The sequence below is a fragment of the Populus nigra genome, chromosome 1 (assembly GCF_951802175.1).
Source record: "Populus nigra chromosome 1, ddPopNigr1.1, whole genome shotgun sequence".
In the NCBI taxonomy this organism is placed as follows: Eukaryota; Viridiplantae; Streptophyta; class Magnoliopsida; order Malpighiales; family Salicaceae; genus Populus; species Populus nigra.
In genome coordinates this window covers 17,947,739-17,959,317 of record NC_084852.1, presented here as the reverse complement: position 1 = coordinate 17,959,317, position 11,579 = coordinate 17,947,739, and positions in this window count along the sequence as shown.

Sequence of the window (11,579 nt, the reverse complement as noted above, 5' to 3'; positions counted from 1 at the left end):
TAACTTTTCATTTATGGTGCTATTTTGGGGTTTGATGAGGAAGAAAACGAGGGAAAGAGGAAGAGGTTTAAATCAAGGGAGGGAAAAAAGAACCTGAACCAAACAAAAATCACATCAACTTTATATATATATATATATATATATATATATATATATATATATATATATATATATATATATATATATATATATTACAGGACAGTCTTTTAAGGTAATGTTTTATTATTATCTTATAGCAGAAGAAATGGAAACAATGGGGATACATAGTGGACATGTTTGCCTGTAATCAAGAAGCTTGAATTTTTTAACCCTGAGGGGTGTAATTTAACTGGTCAGGCTCTGGATTTGCTTTTTATAGATTATCAGTTTGAGTCCCACAAATCTCAGAGTCATTGGAGGCATACATGGTCGTTAACTTCAGAGCCCGTGGGATTAGTCGAGGTACGTGCAAGCTAACCCGGACACCCACGTTAATTAAAAAAATACTTGAATTTTAAAGGTTTTTTTAAATATTTAAAACCATTGAAAGGAATAGAAATGTTAAACAGTCCAAATCAAACAAAGAGAAATATGAACATAAGAGAGGAGGTGGCTAGGGTTTCATAGAACACTTTATTTTGAAGTTCATGTTTTAACTTAAATACAAAAAAGATTATATATAGACTAAATTAAAAAAACTATTTTACCCTTAATAAATAAAACAAAATAAATATATTTCTTAACATCTCCCCTTAAATTCACGATGCTGCAGCTATAAGTATCGAGAGTTTGGAACTAGAAAATAAAAACGGGAAATGGAATGCAACTTGATAAAGGAATCTGTAATCTGCAAAGAAGAAGAAACAAAAGGTAAAGTAATGGTATCATGCTTGAGATGATGACGAGTAAGATGATAATCGATCTTAATGTGCTTAGTTTGTTCATGAAAAACTAAGTTGTGAGCAATCTGAATAGAACTCTAGTTGTCACAATACATAGGAGTAGGATGAGAAATGAAAACTTCCACATACACAAGTAACCAACATAACCAAATAATCTCTTTGGCAGTAGATGTCATAGCGTGATATTCTACTTCAGTTGAAGATTGAGAAACAATAGATTGTTTCTTGCTCTTTCAATAAATAAGAGAGAATAAGAGAATCATCTACAAAATACAGAAACTAGTAATAGACTTGCGATTTATGAGATCACTATCATGATCAGCATTAGAGTATGCACGTAGCTCTAAGAAAGAGGTGGATGAAAGTAAAAGACTCTGAAAGACTATACCACGAAGATATCGCAAAATATGGAGAATAGTTGCCTAGTGAACGGGTAGTAAGAGAAGTAATAAACTAACTAACAATATGAACAACATATACAATATTTGGACGAGTAATAATGAGATATACCAAGCTCCCAATAATAGTAAGGTATAAAGTAAGATCTATTAAAGGTAAGCCATCAAAAGTAAAATACTTTGCGTTAACCTTAATAGGAGTATCTATAATCTTGTTATCAGTAAGTCTAGCCCGTTTAAGAATATTTACAACATATTTTGACTGAGAAAGAATGTAATCTTTGGGTGAGTAAGCTACCTCAATACCTAGGAAATATCAAAGATAACCAAAATCTTTCATTTCAAATTGTTTAGCCAACTTTTTCTTCAAAACTAAAATACCATCAATGTAATCACCAATAATAATTATGTTATCAACATATAAAAACATAATGATACGGCCTGCATTAATGCATTTAATAAAAAAAGCAGAATCATGATTATTAGAAACAAATCAAAGAGACGAGATCACAATAGAGAACTTTTCAAATCAAGCACGAGGTGCTTGTTTGAGACCATATAACACTTTCTTGAGCTTACAAATATACTTAGAGTCATGTGAAACACTAGGAGGGGACGCCGTATAAACTTGTTCTTAAAGATCTCCATCAAGAAGGTATTTTTAACATCAAGTTGAAAGATATATCACTGACGAACCGAAGCTATGATAATAAGAGTATGAATAGTAGTTATTTTTGCAATAGGGGCAGATATCTCCTTATAATCTATACCATACTATTGAGAGTATCCTTTTACAACCAACCTAGCTTTGTATCGCTCAATAAACCCATCAAAATTAGTCTTGAACTTATACACCCAATGATAACCAACAACACTCTTACCAGAAGGTAGAGGAATCAAATTCCAAGTATCTGTCTTATGCAAAGCAGAAAGTTCCTCATCCATAGCTTACTGCCAAAGAGGATAAAAAATTGCCTCTTCATAGGAAGAAGGATTAGAGAGACAATGAATAAAAGCTAAAAAAAAAAAAGTAAATAAGGAAATAAATGATGAAGAATAACAAGAATAAGCAAAGTCTAGTGGTTTTGTGGACTTATGAATGCGTGTGGATTGATGTAGAGGTGGATCCACAATCTCAAACGAAGCTTGAGGGACTATAGATGAGAATGAAGCTTAAGGTGTGCTAGAGAGTAAAATGTCAATACATGTAGAATGATAAGTATAACTTGGTCGAACATGGAGAGGGGTATCTGAGTTACTAGGAACCTGAGATGATAAACTATTAGAATCTTTAGAAAAAAGGATCTATACGAATAAGATCAGATCTAGTCAAGCTATGAGTAGTGGATGAAATAGAAAAGAAAGGTTTATGTTCGAGAAAGACAATATAACAAGACATATAAAGTTTCTGGGTTATTGGATCAAAACAATGATACCCCATTTTACCTTCACCATAACTAAGAAAGACACAAATAGTAGATCGAGAGGACAACTTAGTATGTTCTACATGAGGATGAAAAATGAAACAAGTGTAACAAAAAACTCTAAAGGAGGAATAATCAAAGGTATACCTATATAACTTTTTAAAGAGAGAAATACCTGAAATATAAGAAGACCTATGAAAAAGAAACAAACATTACTTATAATTGTAAGGAGAAAAACTTCTGAAATTGCTCAGCCAGAGTAATAGGATCGATGATCAAGCCTGATGAAACTACTACTGTAGTATTGTGGTGTGGTGGTTTATAACCTAAGGTGGTCTATAAGCATTATATTATGACTGGTTGCTAGTTTTCCAAGCTTGATTCTGTTGTCTCAACTTAGGACACTAAGCCTTCCAATGACTTTTTTGCTTACAGAAACTGCACTCATCAAAGGCAACTCTTGTGTAAGGCTTATTATGATGAATAAAGAATGACTTAGAGGGTACTGCTAGTTTAGAAAGATTTGAAGCATAAAAAATTCACTTTTCAGAATAAGACTAAAGACGTATTTCTTCAACCAATAACTTACTGACAACAGAGTCAACAAAAGACAGTGGAGAACGATGCAGAATTGAACCTCCAAGTCCTTTAAAATCACTATGAAGTGTTATTAAAAATTGTATTGATCATTGTTGCTCTCTATGATTAATATAGGTACCACATGCCTTTAATTTTGCTGATTCTGTAAGAATTAATTAATCCCAAACATCTGTCATAGCAGAATAAAACTCATGAATACTCATTTTCTTCTAGTAAAGAGTTCATATGTTATTCTCTAATTGCTACTGCTTTGCGAAATTTGATTGTATGAATAACGTTTGCAGATGATCCCAAACCTCCTTTGTTGTCTCATACTTTACCAACTACATACCTATGGAATGCTTAATAGAATTGTTAATTATATCCAAGTAATAATCTTTGCATTGTTTACTTCTCATGCATCTATCAAAGCAGCATCTGCCTTCTTAGTATGTTTAGATATCACATAAGTTTCACTAACATATCCCCACATCCTTTTACCCTTAAGAAAATTTCTCATTACATAACTCTAATATGAATTGTTCTTTGTATCCAACTTCACACTCACAAACTAAAACAAATCATCTTTTTTAGTAGCCATAATCAACAAACAAAATAAACCATAACACAAGAGCATCGAAAAATAAAATACCAGATTGCAGAAACTGAATAGATATCACAGAAACTGAATAAATATCTTCTTGAAGTTACATAATTACTCCAAAACAAAAAATTATAGAAACAGAATGCAAATATCAAATTGCTGAAACTGAATAAATATCATTAAAAGAAAAACATCGTTCCATAAAACCAGCTCTGATACCATGTTAAAGCAATTCAAATTAACACAAAAGAAATACGAATGTAAGAGAGAAGAAGGCTAGGGTTTTCATTGACCACTTTATTCTAAAGTTATTGTTTTAACCTAAACACAAAGAGATTATATATAAGATAAACTAAAAATATTATTTTATTTTTAATAAATAAAATAAAATAAATATATTTCTTAACAATTGCAGTTTGGCATTTTATAAGCATCAATTAAATGGATTTTTAGTTTATATATGGTGTGATCTGTTTAACTGCCAAAGAAAGTAGTGAGCCCTAAAGGGTTGAAAAGAGAAAGATTAATCCATATATAGCAATGGTAGAGGAGCCCTTTTGAGTTGCATCTGGTGGACCAAGAACACCTGCCATGAAATTATCTTCAGCTTTTTTTCTATGTCCCAACTAATAATTAGTTTCTTCTCAGAATCGGATCCCTAATTTCGCCTCTCATTTGACAATGAAATGAAATTTTTAGATTTTGGTCGAAGCAAATGAATGAGAAGAAAGAAAAGGAAAAACTTTGGTAGCCCTTTATCACCGTACGTGTGATATGTAATGTAAAAATTGTCCAGCTAATTGAGCTGAAAATCACAGTAAAATTTATCCCATTCTTTTCCCTGTCTTCTTCAAAGAAATAGGACACACCATCTCATAAAACTATGATTCTTTTTTTACTATACAATATCCTTTTATAATTAAAGTTATTAAACATGAATCTTACGTTGATTTGAATCAATTCAAATTAATATTATTTCAAGAATTTTTTAAAAAAAATTAAAAAGTTATTTTGAGCAAGTGGGATATATATATATATATATATATATATATATATATATATATATATATATATATTATTCATGTGCTTTACTAGATATTTGTAAATTGAGTTGGCGATAATTAAATTCAAAATGCAAGTCACTTGAATTTGGAGATTTTCAAAACAATACTATAAAATGTCCTTTATCCACAATATTTGATGGCCATTGGAGAGCTGAAGGTTACTGGTTGGCCGTCACTAGAGGTAACGAGAATGACATGCATTAAAAAGATTTTCATTTTATGTACGTTTGGTGAGCTTTCTTTTTCAAATTTGTATACTTTATTTTAGTTTGAATAACGTGCCAATGCCAGCCCACAAGCAAAGTTATTAAATTTGGTGTAGTACATTATCCGGCTAAAGATCTGAGCCACCGATTTTGTGATTTAGCTAAATTCAAAATATATTATTTCAAGATTTTTTTTAAAATAAAAATAAAATTATGTTATTTAAAAATAACTTAAAAAATAAATTTAAATTTTGATCAAATCATTCAGGTCTTAGATTAACCCGTTAAATTAATTAGATCATATTTAATTATTTCTTACTTGAATATTTAACTAGAATAATTTATTACCGAGTTGGATTTAATAACATCACCAACAAACACCCATTCCGATGCATTATCCTTTAAATGAATAGTTCGGAAACAAGAAAAACCTAAACTTGCAAAAATTTAAAGGCGAACAATACATTTTTGGCTCCATAACAATCTTATATGAAGAATATTGTCACCATTTGCGGCATGATGTGCTCAATCAAATGACTGTACATGATAAATAAAAGTTGTCTCGTGACATCTAATAACTCTGGAAAAGTTTTTGCTGCTTTAATCCAAAGGTTAATTTCAAGAGGTTGCTAAGAATATATTTCCAAAATAGTACTTGTCAAATTGGTGTCCTTAATTTTAATTAATAATTTCAGCTAAAAATAGCTTAGAATTTGTACTTCATTTCATGAATATTCTTGGCGCAAGCATAATTAATATTGGAATATAATTAATGCATTTCTTGCACCAATAAAAGATTTTAAATCTTTTAATTAGCCCAATATCGACTAGAAATTATACTAATCTTCAAGATTGATTATAGAGGATCATATTACTTGGTTTCTGCCACTCTCTACAAATACCTTTTGATGGGGACCTATGCCTCCTCTGTCTGACAGGAGAACTACAATTCAGCTACATCTTTTGATGGGGCATAAAAAATTTGTGGTCTTCTAAGAAATATTGTTTGAATGCTGCTCCGACGTACAGCAGCTGGCCCTCGGGAGGGAGATAGCTTGTGTTGGTGCACATGTACATATGGCGATTCAGGACCGAAGTCATTTATAACTTGTTGTGCAAGAGATACCATGTATGGTTCATGATAAAGCTCGAAAAAACTTCATTGTACTTCAGCTTTTTTCACGGACAATTATATGTTGGGTGTTACTTGTAGAAGACCTTTTTGATGTTGGAGTCAGTTTATGGTTTTTCAGGTAGATATTATGTAAGAAAAATAACTAAAAGTATATTTTATGTTTTGAGATGAAAAAGATATATATATATAGAGCTTATTTTAGAAAACATTTTTACCTATGAAGAATAACTTGTCCGTGTCGCCTATAGCAGGTGATAATTCTAGGTAATTAAAGTGTAGATGAAGTTATAGTATGGATAGCTTGATGTGCCCTGAAAAATAAGAGATGGATGATAACATAAAAGGAGAGAGAGAATAGTTGAAGTTAGTGTAGGCTTTGGGTTTGACATTATTTCAAGTTGAAGTGGGTGCAGACCATTATAGGTTTAATGTTGAGTTACAAAACCTTGTTTATTTTTATTATTTTTTACATAAAATTTTAAAAATTAAGAATAATTATTTCTATATACATTTAGGTATATAAAAACCTTATAATAGCCTATTATATTTTCATCACCATTAATATTATATAATATATATTTATCTCTCGCTAATATTGTGTAAGATATACATTCTTTTTATTAGTATTGTGTAAAAAATATTCATATCTCCTTAATATTATGTAAGAAATATTTATTTATCATTATTGTTATTAGAAGAAAATGATTTTTCGACTATTTTGTTTAAGAAACATGACAAGGTTCATTGGTTATATATACCTCTTGAACCACTCAGGTAAAAGAATTAACATCTTTGTATTCTTTCAGTATTCATACTTCTAATTTTCAAAGCATTTAATTATCATAAAAGCTCATTATCTTATTTATTGCAACCTCTTACTAAAAGTTATTGACTTTATCAATTGAGGATTCCTAAATCCTATCAAAAGATATTGTTTTGCAGGTGTTAGGTCTTTTATCACTAACCTTCAACCTTGTAAACTCTGGAAAAAAAATATTAACATAAACATGTAATTACTCACTATATATCCAAATACTCAAAAATCTTATTTCTAAGCATACTGGTATATATGTATGTATAAAACTCTTGGGTATGTATGTATATTAAGTTTTGAATTATAATAATTTTTAAATAAGAAAACAATATAGATAAAATTGAAGAGGTAGTATCATATCACTTTATGTATCAACCAAAATTAAGACCTCTCTTGGATGATTTTAAAAATACACCTTACATTGACACATTTTATTTTTAATTTTATTAACAATTCATATTTTTCAATTTGATATATATTATTATTTAAATGATAAATATAGGTTTTTTTTCCTCTCATAAAAATAGGTATTATATGCTAGATTGCATGATGAATCATTTAATACTAAGTTTTCTGTTTTAGGAGATAGCATTTAAGTTTCCTTTTTTTTCCTTTTTCTTTTTGTGGTTTTTGAGAGTTGGCATAAGCCTTCTATGCTCTTAAGATGTGTTCGGAGCATGATCAAGAATGCTCTGCAAATTTCTAATGTGGATGGTTTTGTGTTTTCAGATAGCAAGGAGATCAGTAGATATTGGATTTGTGGGAACAGTACTCTAATGATTTTTGAACCAAGTGAGCCTGTTGATGAAGGAAAATAAGCCCACAAAGAAGGCTGAACTACCTGGTGATGATTTGAAATGCAAAGCACAAGGAGAGCTTTGCTTTGATAACGAAGAAAAGAATAGTATTAGCGTCTTGGAACGAGCATTAGAAGGAACATGCCGCTCGTTCTACTTTGTACCTCGAGCTCGAGAAAGAGAGAAGTGCTGCTGCTAATGTAGCAGACGAGGCCATGACAATGATTCTGCGTCTCCAAGAGGAGAAGGCATCAATAGAAACGGAAGCTAAGATGAATTTCAAGAGAAAGAGCTGGTATCACTTGACAATAATAGTCTATTTGATCAAGTAACAGAGCCGCGAATTATATATGGAGTCATGCTCACAATTCAACTTATCAACTCGAGTGAGAAACCATTTCTACCTTTCTGGAATCACATCACGGGAGCAAAGTGATTAAATCAATGCAAGTTTAAGAGGTGGCATCAAAGGCAACATAGACCTGCGACCAAACTAAGATTACTTTGTCGTATAATTGTGATGATTCAGAGAAGCATGAAAGAAGTTCATCTGATGCAGACTTCGACTTAGGTCCCCTTGTTCACGATGTTCATGTCGTTGATGATACTAATTTGTCTTGTGAATGCTGCTTTAGACATCCCAAAAACTAATTTGTCTTTGTGGTGCAACTTATTTCTGTAACAGTTTCTGCTGGTCGCTGAAGCTTTAAATTTTGAAAAGGCGGTGGCGAAGCGTTTCTTGTGTGTTCTATAGGAGTGGGGTTGGAGCACATAAACGTTTTCCCACTGTTCTTCAGTTGCTGCGCAGATCATGCAGTTGCTTTCTAATATATATTGCTTTCTGTACAAGGAACCGCTTTAGTTTTATTGGATAAAGTATTTTTTATTTAAAAATATATTAAAAAAAATACACAAACCAAAAAATAAAAACTATCACATGTACTCGGAAAAGCTGATCAGCAGCACCAGACAACAGAAATGACATGTAGCTTGTAATCAATAATGGAATCAGTAGAACCCTTCTTTTTATTAATTGGAATTACTATTTTCTGCTTTAGATTATGGTTCCATGAATGAAGGAAAACAGAATTTGGATACATATGAACTTTGTGTATACTGTAAGAACTTCCTAACTTTGGGTTTTCAGCCAAAAATAAAAATTAAGAAGCGTGTTAAATATGAAACTCATGAGTACTATTGTGGTCTGAGGAAAAAAAGAGTTGGTGAAGATAATAGTTTATTTAACTATGTAAGTGAACCAATATGTCTCTCTCGTCACATGTTCAAATTAATCCTTTTCTCTGAGTATTCGAATTAAAAAAATATATAAAAAAAGCTCCAGCGCAAGAAGAGGTTAGAGAAGCCCCTTAATGGTAACCAAGGGCTAACTACTGGCTACTAATACTAATTTGAGTTGATTAGATCTAATCAAGTTTAATTCAGATATGAACCAGTTTAAAATACAGGTCACCTGAGTTTTATATCAACAATCAGATAGGTATAGATTTGAAAAAATTATTGAAGTTATTCATGGGTTTATAATATTTTTTTGATTAATGATTTAAGTTTTTTTTTTTTCAAAAGAAGGAGTAACATAAAATTCTCTTAAATTTGAATTCCCTAATAAGGTGTAAATTTATTCCTAAAATAAGGTGTTTTTGCCGTACAAGCACCAAATAATATGATGAATATATTTTAAGCCATATAAGCACGTGTCAAAAAGTTTCTAAATCTTTTAATATAAAATAAAATAAAAAACAGCTTTGCAGGATTAATAAAAGATATATAAAAAAAAGAATTTAATTTTGGAAGAACTTCCAGTTGATCACGTTAAATTTTACTTCTTGTGATCTGCAGTTATAAAACTTGGATCCATCTCAGGTTAATTCGAGATTTAAGTGGCCCAAATTTAGACTAGTTTAGATTGAATAAATAAATTGACATGGTCTGATGTAGTTAAAAATTTAGGTCAGAGTAAAACACAATCCTAAATTTATTGATTTTTTTATAAATATTTTTTTTAGTTAAAACAATATTGTTTTTATATGTTTTAATTTTTTAGATTAATCTGAGTTAATTCTTTTAACTCATGACATGAATCTTGCTTCAAATAAACACGAAGACACGAAGACGGGTTTTAAAACTATACTTCAATCCTAAAATGTGTTTGTTTTTTCGACGACAAGTTAAAAAAAAACAGATAGAAAGAAACTTACTTACCTTTTTTTCCCTTTTCATTTTATTTTTAAAAGGCCAAGAAGAAAAGGAGAGAATACAAACGGGGGAGTAGTAAAAGCAACCCAACACAGACATAGAAAAGGAAAGGAGAAAAGAAAGACATTTAGCTAACAATAAATAAACAAACAACTTCACTTTTCATTATGTAGTTGATAAAATTGGGATATATAATATAATATCAGTACTTAAAATAAATTAAATTTTAATAAGGATTAAATTCTCTCCCTATACCCTATTATATAAACCCTTAATCTGATACTATCCAAGAAAAGGTAGAATAAAAAAATTTAGATTCTAATATAATTATATATTGTCCAGTTTTACACTATCGAGCATAACTCTCAATTCGACCATTTGATAAGGTGGAAATTTAACCAAGAGCTTTCAACCATGATATTTTGAATAAACTTGTGTTTTGTGTGATGCAACACTTTTCTCTTTGGTTAAACAAAGAACAATCAAACTTATCAAAGTATAACTAACTTTGTGGCGTTAATTATTCCTTATACTTCTCATTCAAGAATTGAAATTCATAGGATAAGTGTTCTTATTCTAATAGTGTTGGTGTTTTGAAATAGGTTTTAATTATGTAATACTCCTATAAAACCTGATTCTTTAGCTTTTTAGGATTTCTTTCTTACGTATAGGTTACGTGAGCACAGGTTTATATGAATTGGTATCGGAGCTTGACTTAATTTATCAGGTTATATCCTTTTTATTTTTAAAATTGTTTTCGCATATATATTCTTTTTGTTTTTCTATTTGGTCTTCTTTCTTTTTTTTTTCTCTCTCTCTCTCTCTCTCTCTCTTTTTGTTATTGTCTAGTTTTGTGTTAAGGATCCTTTGATATAAAAAAAGAGTCTAACGTTTTATTTTGTCCGTAATATCTTTTTAGAGTAAAAAAAAAAAAAAAATTGCAACGAAGGGTTCGCTAAGGAAGAGAGAACAAAGAAGGGTTCTCGTTCAAGAACGCAAAGACCTATCCATTATGTTTGGGGTTTTAAGGAAACAATTTGATAAGTTAAAATATCTATTTTATGAATGGAAAGCTTCAAAGAAGAGAGGAACAACAACGCTGAAATGACAAAAGGCAAAGAGAAGGGTTGTTATTTTCATACAAAGTTGTTGGAGGAGAGTGTTGGTAAGAAAAGAGCCTTGAAAGCTTAAACAAGAGACTTATAAAACATCTATTGTACCTATTAGTGATTCGAAGATGAATTATGTTTAAGAGATAGGGAATGATACGATCTAAGAAAGGGTTGAACAAGAAATTCAGATTCTATTGTAATTGTGTCTATTGTCTAGTTTTACGTTATTGAGTGTAACTCTCAATCCGACTATTGGATTGAGTTGAAATTTAGCCAAGAGTTTTCAATTATGATGTTTTAAATAAACTTGTGTTTTGTGTGATGTAACTCTTTTCTCTTTGGTTAAACAAA